The following is an 18,412-nucleotide window of genomic DNA, read 5'->3' on the forward strand; positions in this document are numbered from 1 at the left end:
AAGAGCGAAAACAATAAAATGAAGTCATAAGGAGATTAAAATAGGACAGGATAACACTAGTAATAAAAACAAGTTGAAAAGGGTAAAAGCTATTTCAAGATATAACAACCATAAAACAATCAAATAACCACAATGATGTTGGTAAAAAAGTTGAAAATAATTTAAAGCAAAATTATGAAAAAGCTAGTGATAATAAAAAAACAGATGCTTGGAGACAGATAGCAGGCTGGGTTATGTAGAGGAAAAAAAGGTGAAAGACAGTTAAGAGCTACTAATTAGAAAGGCTGGCTCACTTTCAACGCCCTGCATCTAAATCAATGTCTTGACCCTTAACACCTTCACTCAAGATGCCTGGGTGAGCTGTGGCCTTCCAGCTAGCTTCAGCTAGCCATTCATTAGACAAGCCACCGCTACTCAATGTCACAGGTACTGGGTCACGTTGAGGACTAAATATCAGGGGTTTTTTCGTCTGTTAAGAATATGAAGGACAGCGTTTGTGCTTTGATCGTTCACGTTCAAAGACTGGTGCACGACGAGCACCTGGATCTTCCCGGTGGTTTACAGGGTGCAGCTATGTGGCAGAAATGATAATAATAGTTATTATTGCCATTGACTGCTGTTTGAAAGCTGTGTGTTGACATGGAATGGGGGGGGGGGCATCTCAACATGAGCATTAAGGCTGCAAAACAGAAATGGCAAGGATTCACAAGAGGTAAAGAAGAATGCAATGTGAAGCAATTCATTAAACACTTTATTTACGCAGCATTTACGTGTCGAATGCAAAGAAATGTCAGCAAAGCACCTGGCTGTTATCAGAAATATGACCTTGTGGTGACAGGACTGACTCTGGTACTTTTAGACCTACTGCTATTTACACAGAACTGTCAGAGTACTTTCCTTTTTTTCCTGTATTTTTGAGTCCTGTCAGAGATTTAAACTGGGACCTCAGTAGCTGTGGCGACTTGCCTGACTAAACAAATGCCGGCAGCTCCGGTAGTCAAAGCGTCAACAGCAGTACGCTGGCTTCCTGCTTTCTCAGTGTACATGACTGATGAATTTGGAGTTGTGCTGAACAAATTACTGGCACAGATTCAGGGAGGCAACAAGTTCAAAGTTACTTTTCTCTATCTTAACTTTGCTGCATGCCAGTTTTTATATGAGGGGCCCCTTCGGATGCTTTTTATTGCTGCTGTTAAGTTGTTGCAACACCAGCTAATGGCATTTACCCGTGTAACCGGTGCAGAGAAACATCTTAATCTGTGAAAACGCATTTTTATGTCAGTAATTAAAAGAGCTTTGACATTGACCCCATCAGTGAAATCCATTTATGAGGGTGAGACCCTGTAAATTGCCGTCATTCCAGAGATTCCCTGGGGAGCCATAGATTGGACACTGGCTGTGGGGAGGAGAAACAGAAAACAATGGAGTGACAGCAGAGAGACATAAGAGCGTTTCCAAGCAGGGAATTGCCCAGGGGAACCCAGGCCCGAAGGCAAGCAGGTTCTAGGTGTGGCAATTTAAAACGCTAGTGTCCTCTTCAATTCTTGGTCTGTGGTGTTCCTGCTTGCAGCTTTCTTAAAAACAACGATCATACAAACAACTTCACACTCAACACTGCGCCTCCCTGGGTCCTCAGCAATACACATGTTATGACATAGTTGGGTCGCTGGTGCAACAGAGTCTGGTTCAGGAAAAAACAACAGGGCCAGACTTACTGTTTGGCAAGGTAAGCAACATGGGTCCTGGGATCCCAAGTAAAAGGGCGACAAACAACTGTAGATTTATTTTGTTTAAATATTGAATTTAAACTTTAAATGTCTAGAGGTCATTTTTGTGACATAACCCCTGCGGTTGTAAAGCGGCGGTATTTTGATGCCGGTAACATTATTAATATTATAAGTTAGTATCAAGTCTTACACCGGTGAAATACAGTCTCACTCGAGGGGAAACACATCCAAATTACTCACGGTCACACTGGTGAAATACACTCTGGTTCGATTCTGCTTCCCTAACCCTTCCAGTCGGCTCCTGTTGGCTCCAGGGAAGTGAAGAAGAGGTCGGTAACAAAGTGAACTGCAGTCGATGAGCCGCTGTCTTCCCCGTTGCCAACAACTTGCTGGACTCCTTCTGCAGGGCCCTGAAGCCCCGCCCCTGCTGCTGCACCGACCGCTGTTCGCTTGTTCATTCGAAGTTCATTGAAATTATACGTGTTGGGTGTCTAAATTGCACCAAATTTGACACAAAAAACCCTCTCCAGCAATACACCCGCCAAGTTTGAAGATCAGATGAGCGTTTCTAGAGATATGCAAAGGACGGACAGATGGACAGACAGACGGGCAGAGATTCTTTTCTTTATAGATTAGATTTAAAATGTGCTTGGTAATACTGTATGCACCACTAAAGTACAATGTGAGCTAAAACAATAGAGGCCTTAATGTAATGCCTGCTTTAGTACGGAATCTCAGGGTCCTGTGTCGTAGATGGGACTTAAATGTAGATAAATATAGTTTTTTAGTTTAGTTGGGTTTTACTGCATTTTGCAGAGCACAGCTGCAGCCAGAAATTATGCTGATGAAAACCAAAACTATGAGCTGAAAAATGCTCTGTGGAGCTGAGGGGGGACTGCAGAGGGGGGTGATAATTGTTTGTGACTTGATCACTACCAGCAGCTCCTTTCACAATACGCATTATCATTTAATCCTTTTGTTTATATCACACTATTGACTATAGCGGCTTAAATTACAACTACATGAAAAAAGTTCTCACGAGCTGCTACATAAATGAACTCTTTATAAATCCATCTCCCTTACAGTTGATTAGATTAGGTGGTTTACCTTGCCCAAAGGAGGTGCCGATCCACATAAAAGAATTTAATTAGCTTTTTAATGGAAAACAGTTTCAGCGTTACATGCTTGCCTAAATGCAGTTTCAGCAATTCCACCCCCACTAACAATATAACTGGGTACAAACTCTGAATACATCAGGTGTAGTGGATGGAAAAAACATCTTCAATGACGCTTCAATGTACACAACTTCAGAGATGACAAAAATATTGGTCTGTGGATGATTTATGGTTAGAGTGGAACTAAAAAGCGGCGACATGGCGCATTGCTCTCTATAAACATACAGTGAGTGGCAGCGGCGGTGAACATACTTCATGTTAAGGCTAAATGCCACTCACCGCGTTTCTGCGGCACGCCACAGAACCACAAGGTGAGGCTCAAAGAGCACAAAGGCTCTCTGTTCTCTGAGATCTTCTGTCCTCTCAACCAAGATCAACTCCCTACAGGCCTGAGGCTCCGGCTGCTGAGGGATCCTCCGGCTCGGCCCTGTTGGGGGTGTCTGCAGTAAACACTTACAGAGAGATATAAACACGTCACATTTACTACCGGAGCCTTTAACCATAAACAATAACATAACATGGCGTAACCACTCCTCAGAGACACAACCCCTTTCCTGACACATTGAGATCTAGAGGGCAAAAATCAAAGGTCACTTCTGCAAATGAAGAGTGGGAGGTAGTCATAATAATGAACTGTCCAAAGACAGGCATGCAGTTCAGTGGGGAGGCACGAACAAGCATCTTGGCGTTTTTGCATAGGTGAGTCATCAGAGTCCTTAAACCTACTGGAAAATATGGACGGGAGAAGTGAGTAATAAGTTCCGTTCCCTTACCTACTACTGTTGCGGTGCCTTTGAGCAGGTAACTTAACCCTCAACTGCTCTGATGGGGCTGCTCAGAGGCAACAAGTAGAAGGTGGTAGTGGAAAGCTGAGTACATTTTTTAATATGAAGCATGAAATCTGCAAAATTCTTATTTATTTTGTTTTGGCAACATCTGTAAGGGCTCATTGCCACAGTGTTTCTTCACTTTAATAACAAGTCTGTTCTCATGACATAATTTTCTTTGAGGTTGATGAGGTTGGAATTTCCTGCCTCTGGTCAGCCCCAATGTTTTGCTCATGGTCATTATCCCGATCCATTTATTTATGTCATCTTTTGGTGACCAGAAACCATATCTGTGTGCAATTGCATACTATATGTATTTCAAGGGCCCGATCACACCAGCTTCAAATTCAGAACCCATCCACTAGCGGTCTGACCATGGATAAGCGTCTTGGGGCAAACTTCTTCTTCCGTGTATTGGACATTGTTTACAGTCCGATTATTAGAACAATATAGTAGTATTATTAGTATTAGTTAAGAGACGACGTCTATGACCGGATTGTCTTACAATTGCCAGTTTCCAAGCTACTTTTAAGCTAATATAAAGCTAAATCATCGTTAGACGCCACCTGATGGGATCAGAGATTGCATTTCATCCAATGTGCTCTGCCTCTTTTGCTCTTCACACGGACTGTTTACCTATATTCATCCAGGCGGCAACTTCTGGTTCAGAAGTGTGAAGCCAATGCGGAAGTGTCTTAAACTTGCATTCTCTCTAATGTCCATCAGGGGGCGACTCCTCTGGTTGTATAGAAGTCTTTGAGAAAAGGACTCTGCTTTGTTGAAGAAAACCATCATATAACTTAGAATTAAACTAAAGCCATGGTCTGATTCTGATATTTCAATCCAGTTGAATAAACAAATGTTTCTTAGAAAGTATGAGTGCCAGCAGCCTGAGAGTGATAGATAATGGCGTCTGGGAACTCCCAAACATTTCCCGGCTAACGAGCAGAACATCCTGTCAACATGTTTTGGTATAATGTTCTCGAAAGAACATCACCAAACTAGGTATTATGCAAGGCCCCGTATTGGAAATCAGGGATGCTTTGTTTATGTGATTCGGCCAACTGATCTGATTGGTGGAAAGTGACTAAAGGGGGGTGAATTAGACTATAAGGGTAAGCTGTAATAACTGATACGTTGGACTTTGTTGAATGTTGCCTTATGCTCATTAAAACACTTCCCGCTGGTTGCTCCTCCAAGAACTTCGTCTCTTCTCTTCATTTTGCTTCAATAGCTTCTCTCTTGATTTATTACCTCAGTAAACATTGTAAACATGAGTTTATGGTCTCAATCTCTAGTTTCAATTCTTCAATACAGCATGATGTTTAGGTCACTACCCTACCAGAGCTGTATATGGTGTATTTACGTCACTCCTCCGCCATCCAATTATGGTCACTTCCGTTCATTGGTTGCCATTAATACAAGATGGCGATGGTCAAAGCGCCAAACTCAAGGCTTCAAAATGGCAGTCCACAAACCAATCGGTGACATCACAATGACTACTTCCAGTTCATACAGTATATGCATTCAACCAAAGCCCGCCCAAACTTTTTGGTCAATAATACCACAAATGGAAACCAGACCGCTTCCGATACCAACATCTTCTCCCATGGCCTACAGCATTCATTTGCAGATATCTGTTTATGGCAATTACATCAGGATTAAAATGGTGACATTTAAATTTGCAAGTCAATTCGCGTGATGCTTTTGCATCGAGTTCAACTTTGGCTAACTTTGACCAACTAATTTGCGCCACTGACTAATTCCAACCATCTTGACAGAGCTGAACTTTGAGAGAACGGAAAGAACCACAGAGTCCAACATGGGGGAGACTATGATATTGTCAAATTTGATTGTGTATTGTATTTATTGTGCTACAGAAATCAATGAAGATTAATAGCCTGGATTTTACCGTTGAGTATAACATGACATCAGTGCAAACTCCAGTAGCTGTTTATCTGACATCACTGTTTAACTATGCTGATGACATGACCCTGATGAGGGGCTTCCTGTGGCCAGCTTCAGAGGGAGCTGAGGTAACTTCTGGCATCTTGCTTCCTCCACTTGGGGCCATGTGTGGTGACCTGCAGCTGGCCCAGAGTCCGTCTGGGGAAGAGATCACATGCGGCAAAAGCAGACACACCGACCGAAACGATGACTGATTTCTATCTGAGACACAGTCTAATGCAGGGGTTTTTCCCCAATGCATCGAGAGCCCCCAGGGAAAGGGTTAATCCTCTCTGAAGACTGATGCGGCCTGCTTCCTCTACTTTTCAGTTCAAAGAGCCTCTGAGTTATTGCTAGTGACATTCGGCTAAACACTGACTCCATTGTGTACTTTTCCTATGATATCATGTATGTATTATCGGCCATTTAACAGATTTTTTTTTTGCACACAGATTGAGCTCTCATCAGGCTCAATTAAGTCAACATATGGCAATTATTACAGATTAGTATCTCCCCACCGGCCAGGATAATTGGGGAGGTCTGATGAAATTCTACGTTGGCCATTAGTGTTGAATAGGTTTTAACGGGGGCTAAAACCGAGCTTTGCTGTGATTTATGCAATCAAATTAGGAGCGTCGGGCACTGGGACCAATTTCAGAGCTCTATCCATACACCTGACTAAAGGCTGATAGATTCATTAGGCATCCGCTTCTATTTATCCGTTTAATTGCCACCATTAATCAAACTTAACCCCCCAATCCTCCTGCACCACTGTGCTGAACAAGAATGAGATGTTGCTCATGTATGACTTCTTTTACACTAACAATGTCCAGTCTGGGCTCACCTACAGTCACCGAGGCTTCAGTTGTGCTTTGCTGAGCCCATAATTGTTCCCACTGGATTCAGCAGAAGTTGCTAATGATCAGATAAGTGTTTGAACGTGGCTCAAGAGAATGAAGTCATGTGTTTTCTTGGTCCTCCCGAGGTCAAGGAAAATGGGGGGTTGGTGTATGCAATCCAATCCTCTGGCCCCTCTGCCCCCCGCGTCTGCGATTGAGTTTGAGCATTGTGAAATTGAGGTGAATTTACAGCTGGCTACTTATGAGTGCACTTTCTTTACGTCTGGTGGGAACACAGAAAGTCTTGAAAAGTAATAATGGCACAGACGGCTGGAATAAGTTGTAAGTGTGTCTGACTGACTGAGAGAAATGCTGTGTATTCAGAACCAGTGTTGACTGATGACATCTGACATCTGCTGAAAAAAACTAAAACAGAAAGTGCGAGCATCATGGTGGTGCAAAATTAAATGTCAGAGGATCTTATAGTCATTGTGTTCAATTCTCAAGGAAGCTTGAATTTGTAGCAAATGCCATTGAAGTCTGTGTTATATTTTTCAAGATATTAAACATGAGATTTTTCACATACATTCAAAATCCCTAGAGGATGATTTTGTAATGACTTGGTGATCCGTAAATGTGGCACCATGTTGGCATTTTGGTTTTCATGCCTCCGCGACACCGTTACCGGAGGGTTGTCTATTCGTCCGTCCTTTCTGTCCATTCTTGAGAATGGATATCTCAGGGACGTCTTCAAACGTCAACCTGGACTCAAGCATGAACTAATTTGATTTTGGTGGTCAAAGGTCACTGTGACCTCACAAAACAAGTTTTTGGCCGTAACTCAATAATTCATATGCTAATTATGACAATTTCTCTCAAATATCTAATAGGATAAAATGTTGAAGTGCATATATTTTTTTAACAAACTGTAACTTGACTGGTTGGCAGAGCTAAACAACCGTGAGGGGGCAATTCTAGTTACTGAATATCTGGACCACTATTGGAAGGATTCCCCAGAGGATGACTTTGATCTAGAGCTGTCATCAGTTAAAATGTTGTCAAATACTTTGGACAGAACTATAGAATTTTATTTCAGAACATTTACTCTGATGTTTCTTAAACTATTGGATCATTTGGATGTTCACTTGGAAAATGACATGTTACTGTTTATCTCATATCCCATTTCTGGTTTTGGGAACATCATTCAGGATAGTGGGACAGTTATCCAGGTCGACCTGACGAAGATTTTATTTATGCACAATCATTTCCGCATGTTCTCAGATTCAGAATTATTATGCAGGTCAATATTTAGATGGAAACCTCCAGGCTTCATCAAATACATGTGTCGGGCTGGACAGGATATGGACAATATCAAAAGGAATTATGGAAGACTGCTGACAACGTTGTGCTTCTATAACTGTTCTCAGCATTGTATATGAGATTTATCGATTATACTTCACCTCCCTTCTCTCCTCGTGGTGAGGTAATTTAAGATGAGCAAGAATGCTCTTCAGCTAGCCTTGTACTTAACCCTCTGATGCTGTATTTTGGAGAGGGATAAATAACTCCAGGCACTCTGTTTTCATAAGCTCTTCAATCTGGAGCACACAGAGCCCTCCAGCTGGCTCAGTTTATTGTATGTCATCTGTCCTTGAAAAAAAAAGAAGAGTCTTACCTCACGAAATTGTGTCACCCAACATCATTCAAACTGTAGCAGAGGACTAACCAGTCTGCAAATACAGTATATGAGTGTGTGGTTATGCTGAGTTCAGAGCTGGTCCTGACTTACCTGGGGCCCGAAGCTAAATTCTGCACAGGGGCCCTCCTACCTGACATGAGCAATATAAACCATTTGCCATTGACACCTCAGTGTATTATTAATTAATACTATTGTTGATTTTCTCGGCTGCCCCAGATATAATTGTATACATTTTAAAATGTAAAATGCCATTTATACTATGGCTTGGCCATTATGTTCCATCTTGCATTAATCCAAAGTCATAACTAAACCTTAACTGAGACATTAGATAATACTTAAAAAAAACACTTTAACATGGAAAAAAAAGGAAGAAACCTCTGGTAGAGCAACCTCTCCTAGGTTGAACAGAAGTGCAATAGATGTAACGTGTACAGAAGAAACAACATAATGAAATTACAACATAGTCAATCCATATGACAGAAATGATACATATAATCAGAGCAGTAATAGCAGTAGTAGCACTATCCGCAGAAACAATAAAAGAAAATTGATGACTGACTACTAATTATGACTGCAGCAGTGCATATAATAGAGTGATAATAAAAGTAGTAATAATTCATTTCAATTTATTTGTAGAGCTGAAAATCACAAATTTGTCTCAGAGGGCTTTACAATCTAGTCTAGAAGTAACAAATGCATGAATACATTTGTTTCTGCATTGTTTTGATACAGGATGTGTCTGATTTTTGCAGTTTTACATAGGTGAAAAAAGTTTGTCCTTAAAGTTTGTTTAGTGTGGGAGTTAATCCTCTGAAGCCCAAAACCTGCCAGCGGGATTGAAGAGCATATTTTCTTTAAAAACTCGCCAAAACGTCACCATTTATTCTAGCCAGAAGCTTTAAAAACTGTAATTTTTGTCAGATTTTCATCTTTCCGACGGTCCTTGAACACATGTGCAAGGAACACTTCTATTAGAAAAAGAAACCAAAACCTGCAATTTTGATGTTTCATCAAATACATTTTATGCTACATGTCTCATTTAGAATCCCGCCTCAAATAAACACGTTGCTTTAAGCAGATCCTTTAAAAAACATTAATTTTTGAGCCTCTCAGCGTAACCAGGAAGCTATGATTGATTCGGTTGAGACTATCAGTCATGTGAAACTTTGACTGAACTGCAGGCTGCTGAACACAAGGTTCTACACAAGTAGAGGTTATAAAAATGGAAATAGTTCAATATGTACAGCACATAGAGCCTCCATTTCCCCCCAACATTGGTAACACTAGTGGGCACTTGTAAATATGTTGTACATATAGATTCCATTGTTTTAAATTATCAACAATTTTTTTTTATTTTTTATGGTATAGTAACTGTGTTCTATATAAACATTTTTTACATTGGTGCTGTAGGCCAGGAAGATGCCATCTAGAGTAACTATTTAATATTATTATTAATATTATTTCAGAGATGTTCAGGGCCAAGTAAAATGTTCCCAGTTTCAGCTTAACATCAGGAAATTATGTTCTTAAGGCATGGAGTTCAGCTATTTGGTTGGTTCCGTTAGATATAACAGGGTATCTGCATAAAAACAAAAGTTTATTGGGTGTTTTCTAATAATATTGCCTGAAGGAAGCACATATAATGTGAATAGAATTGGTCACAGTACTGAATCTTGTTGAACTGTGTAGCTAACTTTGGTGTGCTCCAGGATTCATTTAGATACACGTACAATTGAGTTTGATCAGATAGATGGGGCTTAAACCAACTTAATGCGATCCCTTTAATGCCAATTAAATGTTCCAATCTCTGTAATAGGATGTGATTGTTAACGGTGTCGAACGCAGCACTAAGATCTAACAAGACAAGAACAGAGACAAGTCCTTTGTCTCATGCAATTAGAAGATCATTAGTCATTTTCACCAGAGCTGTATCTGTGCTATGATGCTTTCTAAATCCTGACTGAGAATCCTCAAATAAACTTTTGTTTTGTAGAAAATCACACGACTGATTTGCGACTGCTTTCTCAAGGATCTAAGAGGCAAAGGAAGGGTTAGATAAAGGTCTATAGCCGAAACCTCTGGATCAAGAGTGGGCTTTTAAAGAAGAGGTTTAATTACAGCTACTATGAAGGAATGCGATACATGGCCTGTTTATGAAGTCAGATTGCTCATATCTAGTTTAGAAATGGTAAATAAGGGTTAAACTTCTTCATGCAGCCTAGGTGGGATATTGTCTAAGAGACAGGTAGGTGTTAGTATTGTAACGTGTTGAGTTGAGATGTATAAAAATAACATTTCCTTTTACAATCAACACTTGAAATGATGAAGGCACTTGCAAATGACATAGTAGTTAGGCACCCATGTAAACCGCAGATTAATACACAGTTCAACCATCATAGTGTGAAGTAAAGATTGACTGCGATTTGTTATTGGCCGATATTGAATAAAGAATAAAAACGTGATCAGGAGATCGATCCCTGATAATACTACATTGTGAACGTATCCGTGTTGAAATCGACGGAGAGATTGTAATATTGGCAGCCAATTTACTGAGGTTCAATTCAATTACATAGTGATAGTTTCAGGCTCTTTTAGAATTGGTCGGTTTGTTGGTTAGAGTTTCGGTTTACACTGACTGACTGAAATTTTTTTGAAATGATTTTGGTTGAAATGATTTTGGTACATGCTCCAAGGTGTAGCGCCGAGATCGATTTACGGGTTCCAAGCAGGAGGGTCGTGGAGGGCAAAAATTTGAGAAATGAGAAAGGCCCCATGTCTCCCAGCTCACCTGACTCCTGGTCTGTGTAAACGCTATTTCAGAATGCATTTACCGGCATGTCACTTATGAATTCTCTGAAAAACATAAGCACTTCTACTTTGGAGACTTTGGACTTCACACTGATGCAGATATGAGGCTGTTACGTATTGCTTTGGTTTGCAATACAGTGTTGGCCTGAAGGTGACTGAGGCAGTGGAATCACAGCACTCATTCATGGTTTATAAATAGAAGGCATCCTTTTTTTCCCCCTCAGGATCCTTTGTGCTTCATATCAGCTGGGCCGTGATGTCAGAGGGTTTGGGGAAGCCCTGGGTCTGCCGCGGTCTAAGCTAGTGGAACAAAGCCACGACGGTGGGGGCTGTTGGGGAAAGGAGAGGGGGTGGAAAGCTAGCTGTCTGCTTCACAGTGCCGCTATTGTCTCCCTGCCACTGTACTCAGACCTGCTCTCAGCCCCTCGGCTAGCATGAACAGGATTACTGGGTTTGGTCCATCTCAGAGCTTCAGCATCCTGTTGAACCTCGTTCGTGGAAAGGAAGGAAGCTTACTGGTCACTTTTAGATCAATCAAAACCAGCAGTCATGAGATCAAAGGTATATTGCGTAGGGATTTGCACAATTGCAGACATCTTTGGGATTAACTGAGATTCTAGATCAATATAATATTGTGCTAAATTTCAGGACCCCAACACCCTTATCTGAAGAGCATAGCTCCAGATAACTTGCTGCCAACATTTTGGAACAGTTTTATCAATTTGGTTTCTCAACACCCAATTTTGTATTAGAAACACAGCGATGACGACTACCTCAACAACCAAATAAAAGGCCAATATGACTTGAGATCACTCAGCAGCTGGGATACAATGAATGTGATAATGTAGCTAATATGCACTTGCTAACATTGAATGTTGGTCACAACAGCTAGCAATAGCTTCAAATTTGGGGTCCCATTAGGTTATGATTAGTTTATGCCAGGCAGCAAATGTAGATAAAGCTTTAAGTTTAATCAAATAACCACAAACCAATTTGGCTAAACCTAAAATTGCATACTATTCTAGAATAGGAGCACTTGTTGGTATCTGGGGCTCTGGATGGGTTCTCGTCATCGGCAGATAAGACCCAGGTATCGGCATCAGACTGAAAAAGTCCAATCGGTGCAACCCTGTCCAAAATGCATAGAGAGCGGAAGGAACATGGAGGTAAGCAGGGCCCACATGTAATTTTTGCTACATTACCTCTTTCAACTTTGGGTCTCATTTTTGGATTTCAAACATGCTACTGTCCTTGTTTTTGGTATAGTTTCCATAAGAGTTACCTGCCTCGGTCTTTTATTTTATATTTGCCCGATATTTCCTGTCTGTGAACTAACAGTACTTGATCTTGCTCTATGCATACCAGTGCACCTTGGCCTCCAGCCATCTGGCTGCAGTCCTGGCCTAGTGGGAAGTCGTTGGCTTGTATCCTGCCAGAGGTCTGGTCCAGCTATTATCCCTGCAGGGAGAACGGAGCGCTGTAAGTCATTTCCCTGGCTCGTCTCCAGACGCCAGTTCCTGCTACCGTACATACAGTTTTCCATGCTTGTCTGCGCTGCGGAAGAGGCAAAAAAGTGCAGGACAGCCATTAGGGGAGTCGCCACAGTTATGTAAGATCTCTTCTCTGCGTTTTGACTGTAAGGCATTAGTAAATCTACATGGAAGAGATGTCAATGCACTTCCTACCTGCAGATGTAGACTTGGCAACACGCTGCACTGCACAGATGGAAAAGTGTGTCCAAAGATACAATTATAAATGTAATTTCAGAGATGTAATTATCCAGCTGTGCAGTTTACCTTTGTGATTAATGACATTCGGCTTCATGTGGAAATGACACATTTCAAGCAAGTTCTGAATATTGGGCTATTAGACGTTTCTACATTTTGTTTAAAGCAAAGATGGGAGGTGTGGGAATGTATCTATTCTAGCAGAATCAGCATCGACGGGAGTTTAGTTTCATTTCAGCTCATTCATTTACTGTCGCGCCATCTTCTCTCCTCTTTCTCTTCTCTCCGAGGTAATAATGAGAATTTGACACATCTGTGCAATAAAAGTGCATTAGTATCACAACAACGGGAGCATCATTGACTAAAAGCTCCAGTTTTGTATACTAAATATTAGTTTTGCAAGGGCTGATATAATGAGGTGACACATACATTGCTGTCACGCAAGATGGACACGTGGTCGCGTAGTAAACTATAATACTCATTGTTCTTTCTGTTTTAGTCAGACAGCTGTGAGGCTCTGTTGGGGCTGCACAATTCAATTGACAATGAAATGAACACCATCGACTGGGATATGAAAGATTAAAATGCGTGCTTCGCTCAGACTGACGTCTGCAGCCCGCTAAAACCATCTTGAAACAAGGACCCCAACTACTTAATCATGTCGTCACCATTCACATCTATACAACCAATGTGTTTATGATTGTTTACTAGAGCATGCAAACTACGTTTTACTTTAAACATGTAGCCTACAAGATCATGATCATAATTTTGGCCATAATTGTGCGGCTCTGCTGATACTGTGCAGAACAAAAGTCGATTAATCGTTAATGCTCCCGTCCCTCACAGCTGCGATCTGCTGGAGATTTCCACACTGGTGTAGGTAGAGCAGCAGAGCGGCGTCAAACGGTCTCCAATGCCGGATCGCAGCAATAATCTGACCCCTCTCATTGTAAATCACGGACCCGTGGCTAATGGGATTCCATCTATCAGAGGATTAGGATGATCCAGCTCCCTTTGTACAGCGGCTCTGCCATTTTACATACATTCTTTATTAATTTGACACACACTTTGTCAGCAGCGGTTGATAATGTGCCTCCCCACCACCCCTAAATAAAATTTAAAAATAAAATAAAAACTACAGTATACGTAACATGCTATGATTAATGGTGATAAAAGGGTGTTTCCTCTCTTTGACGAACGTCCCATCACTTACAATATTACTTTGTGGGACTCTTCAGAGGTTTGCCGTCCATTGCACTTTCCCAACTTTGACAGTGGGGGGTGGGGTGGGGATTAGTCCAAATGACAGGTGGGGGGGGGGGGGTCGCGTGCAGCTTGGACAATTTATTTCTTGATTACCCATCCAGACTTCAGCGCAGGAATAACGGGGGTGCTTATTTACCGCCGTGTGACCTGAGCAAGGACGAGGCTTTTCGAACAAAAGAAAGGAGCTCACGCGCTTCACTTTATATTACATCTGACGACAGGCTGGTGTGTGTAAGTGGTACTCACTGAGACAGAGCCCGCTCAATCGCACAATGTTTGCTGACTTACACCAGAAGGAGGTTGTTGTCCCCCCCTCGCCAATTTTCGCAACACATTCCTTACAGCTGGGCAGATGTATGATGATGATGATGATGATGATGATGAAGCCAGGCGTGACGGTCCACATCGACTCCTCCCTCACGCGAGTCTCCTCATGCCACCATTATTACCCAGCCATGTCTGTCCGTGTTTTTTTTTTTTTTGATGAGTGAAGGGAAGCTGGAGGCACAGCGGCACACTGGGAAGCTCAATAAGAATTAGGTCATTACCCGGGGCAAGTTCAATAGATTATTAGAAAAGGAATGCTGAAAACCCCTCGTCTCCCCGATGCTACCGCTGCGAATGCACACAAGACTCAAGACTCACGCCTCAAATGAAAATACTCTCGAGGGGCCCCCGCTGAGGGCGACCACAGGCTTTAAAGGCTCAATTTTTCTTTGGGAGAACTGTCTTGAAAGGTCAGACCCCGAGAAGAAATCACACACATCTCTTCGTGTTGTATTAATCAGAACTATCCTTGTTTTTCAGTTTTAACTACTTGCAGTCACTCCACGAAGTTGGCTGGGTCGGCCCCCTTAAGCCGACGGAGCGAGATGAGAGCTGGGACCATTTTATTTCCCGCCCCAAGATACACAGAGCAGCGCAATGAGGGTTAGCCACTTTCAGTTGTGCTTTCTTGATAAACTAGTCTCCATCTGCGCATCACCATGGCGTGCTTCATGCTTTATGCCAATTGATTTTTGCACTCATGCGTTTCATCATATATTTCTTCTTGGGTTTGAGTAGGGGGGGGGCAGAACAAAGAACTTCCTTCCTGTCTGATCTTCAGAGCTTTTCTGTGCATGGCCCGCTCTTTACGTGCTGACCTTGTGCCGTAATAGATTATCCATGGAGAATACATGCAGGGACTAGAAGTCACAGCACATTGAAACACAGTTTGTATTCCATTCATTATAGACTATATTGCATCGCTGTCTCACCTGATTGGCATCTGATTTTGAGTTAAGAAGTCATTTGACTATTATTAGTTTAGTTACTTAAAGGAAAGCACAAATCACAATTAGCTTTTATTAGACATTTGTTTTATTCAAATGTCCCAGTAAGCCGTGAAGCTTTGTTTATTCTCGCTCTTGGCACCGTGGTGCGAGCATCCGCCGATGGCGGAGGTGTTTTTACTCTATGTGCTGTTATTATTGTCCAAAACGCCAGAGGGCGTACAAACAAAACGAATTGTGAAGAAACAAAAAGACATCGAGTGTAACTCAGAGGCCGTAGCTGTTACCGACAAAAAGCCATAAACCGACCTCCACAATGCTGAGGAAGAAATGTAACTATCTGTAAACTTACATCTCGAATTCATTTACATTTAATACTCGACTGTAAAGAAACAAGTCAAGTATTAAATGAATTACAAAGAAACAAAGCTTGAATATCCCGTAAACTATTTGATTTGGCTGCAAAATATAAACTCCAAACACCTCCTGTTTCTAAAGCATCAAATTGACCATCTTTGTTTTTATCCCTAAACGTGTAAATAGCGATTTTATCAGTGAACTATTTGTGACATTACATTACGGTCATTTAGCAGACACTTTTATCCAAAGCGACTTACAATTCAGTATCTATCTACACACCGTAGGCACAGCTACGGGAGCAATTTTTGGGGTTAAGTGTCTTGCTCAAGGACACATTGACATGAGACTAGTAGAGCAGGAGCCGGGGATCGAACCGCCGACCCTCTGATTGAAAGGTGGCCCTGATTCAGAGGTGCACAATCAAGCGACGCAACCACACGAGCCGGCCGCGACTATGTCATTTTCTGGCCAACGCTCCTCACGCCGGCTTCACTGTGGCGAGTATGACTAAGATTTACAGTGTGAGGAATAGACAACTGCAGTAATGTATCGTAAAAGCTGGGAATTTGTTAGCATGTTTGCGCAAGTCAATCGACCTAAAATAAAGTCTGTGGTTAATACGAGCTTAAAAGATGTTAACGTGTTGTTCGAGGACATAAAATGCGTCATTAAATACCCCGCTTTTTATACGTCTTTAACAAGGTAATTGCCAACAAGTGGCTAAATGAGACTACAGAGGTTGTCGGGGACGTTCAACGTCACACGTCCGCCTCACAGCCTCGCTCGTGTGACTGTGGTGTTGTTCCTTTATAGCAGTATTCAATTAACATTCCAAAAGGTCCAGATTGAGAAAATCTCCTCGGGCAAAGGTCCGGAACATTACTAATAATAATATCTAACTTGCGTTATTTAGTGCCATATATATATATATATATATATATTTTAACAATTTTTATTCTCAGTTTTCAAATTTAACTGGATGGATTATAAATAATAAATAGAAATACATAAATAAATGTTCTTCTCATTTCAAGTAAAATAAGGGCTGGATTAAAGAATAACTGACATAACAGAAAACTTTGCATCTTAAAATAAAGTACTTCATTTAAAAAAAATGTATTTCACTGAATTGCCCTGCAGCTTTAAATTCAGTTCATTCAGGTGTGAAGTGATGTCAATCAAAAAAGCCACGATTTAAGATAAATCTGTGTGCAAAGACTTTATCTGTGATTATTAAACCTCTTGTTTCAGCTCTATTCTCTCTGTTAACATCATTGTTGGTCATGAATTAACGTTTTAGGATTGTGATCATATTGGGCTCTTATTTTATTGGGTTTATTTTCTGTCTTCATTTCAGATGTGAGTGGGTAGTTTGCTCAAAAGAGTTGTGCTTTGTCTCGTAGTAACGCTTCACATTACCGCTTTAATAATCGTCACGGTCTCTGAACATATGAGACACACTGATGTTAAACTGTCCGTGTGAAGAATTCACCAATAACAGTTCATTATTGGTTAAAGACTCTGGTCTCTCTGACCACTTTTCTCTCTTTGGAGAACGTTATGTGAAATAACTTCTCTGACTCACGTAATAATTCATATTTGATTGGCTGAGCTGCATCACGTGATGTGATTTACGCCGCTGAACAAGTGCCGTAAAGGCTGAAAAAGTACTTATATTTGCCACAGAGGTTGTTTTCTGCAATAATCCATGTTGTGATATGGGGCTTGTTTAAGAGGAGCCCCATTGAGGCATTTTTGAAAACAACAAAGATGGCTGCAGCTGAGAGCAATTAGGTTCAATTAAAGCTCTGCTTGAGAAGAAATATGTGTTTGCCACACTTCAGACAGGATTTGGCAAAAGTTTAATATACCTATATACCAGCTCATCTGTGCTGGTATATAGGTTAACATTTCTCCGTTGTTCAAGTGTTACCTTTTCCAAAACTTCTTTGGTATTGTTCACGGAAATAAGAGTTCAGCACCCGGAGCCATACGCTCTATTCCCAACCATAGACTGTGTATAAGAAGAGTCGCCATCTTGGCTTTTTGGCAACAAATGAACGGAAGTGACCACATGTGGATGGCGGAGGAGTGTGGCGTAGACACGACATGTACTGCTCTGGTAGGGTAGCGACCTGTCAATCACAAGGTAGCCCTGGCCTAAAGCGAGGGTGCCATTTTCTCATTCATGCAATTTAATCCAATGAATAAACTATCAAACCGCACAACGACCATGGATGTATTATTGACAAGTCCTCGGGGCAGCTCGACGTCTAAGTCCTCTCATGTCTGACTGACATGTGACTCAAGTGACTCACTATTGCTTCTCTGGGTACAAGTGGTGTAATAAGACTGGACGGGCAGAGGTTAGCTGGTTAGCATGCTAGTAGATATCTCTGTGACACAATACATAGACGTCTTTGACACAACATAACCTCTTCACATTTTATTAGTAGTGTTTTTTTTAACTAAAATTCTGGCCAGACTTTACACATTGCACCTTTTTTTTTTTAATAAAGGGTTGCTTGCCTCAAACTATAATGTGATTTAGCCACGTTTTGGTGAGAGTATAATCATAGAGGAGCTTTAACCTTGCCTTTGCTGTTAATAACAGCATAATAACCTCTTGGGAATGAAGACACACTAATTAGAATCTTTGTCTCGTGTCCATTATTAAAAAAAAACCCCCGTCTCTCACAGATGCAGGACAAGTCGGTAATCGGGTTATTCTAATCCGTCCCTTCACCAGTGTATCAAAATGCT

This window comes from Cebidichthys violaceus, unplaced genomic scaffold (assembly GCF_023349555.1).
Source record: "Cebidichthys violaceus isolate CVI_PGR_0920_01 unplaced genomic scaffold, fCebVio1.0.p SCAF_9, whole genome shotgun sequence".
NCBI lineage: Eukaryota > Metazoa > Chordata > Actinopteri > Perciformes > Stichaeidae > Cebidichthys > Cebidichthys violaceus.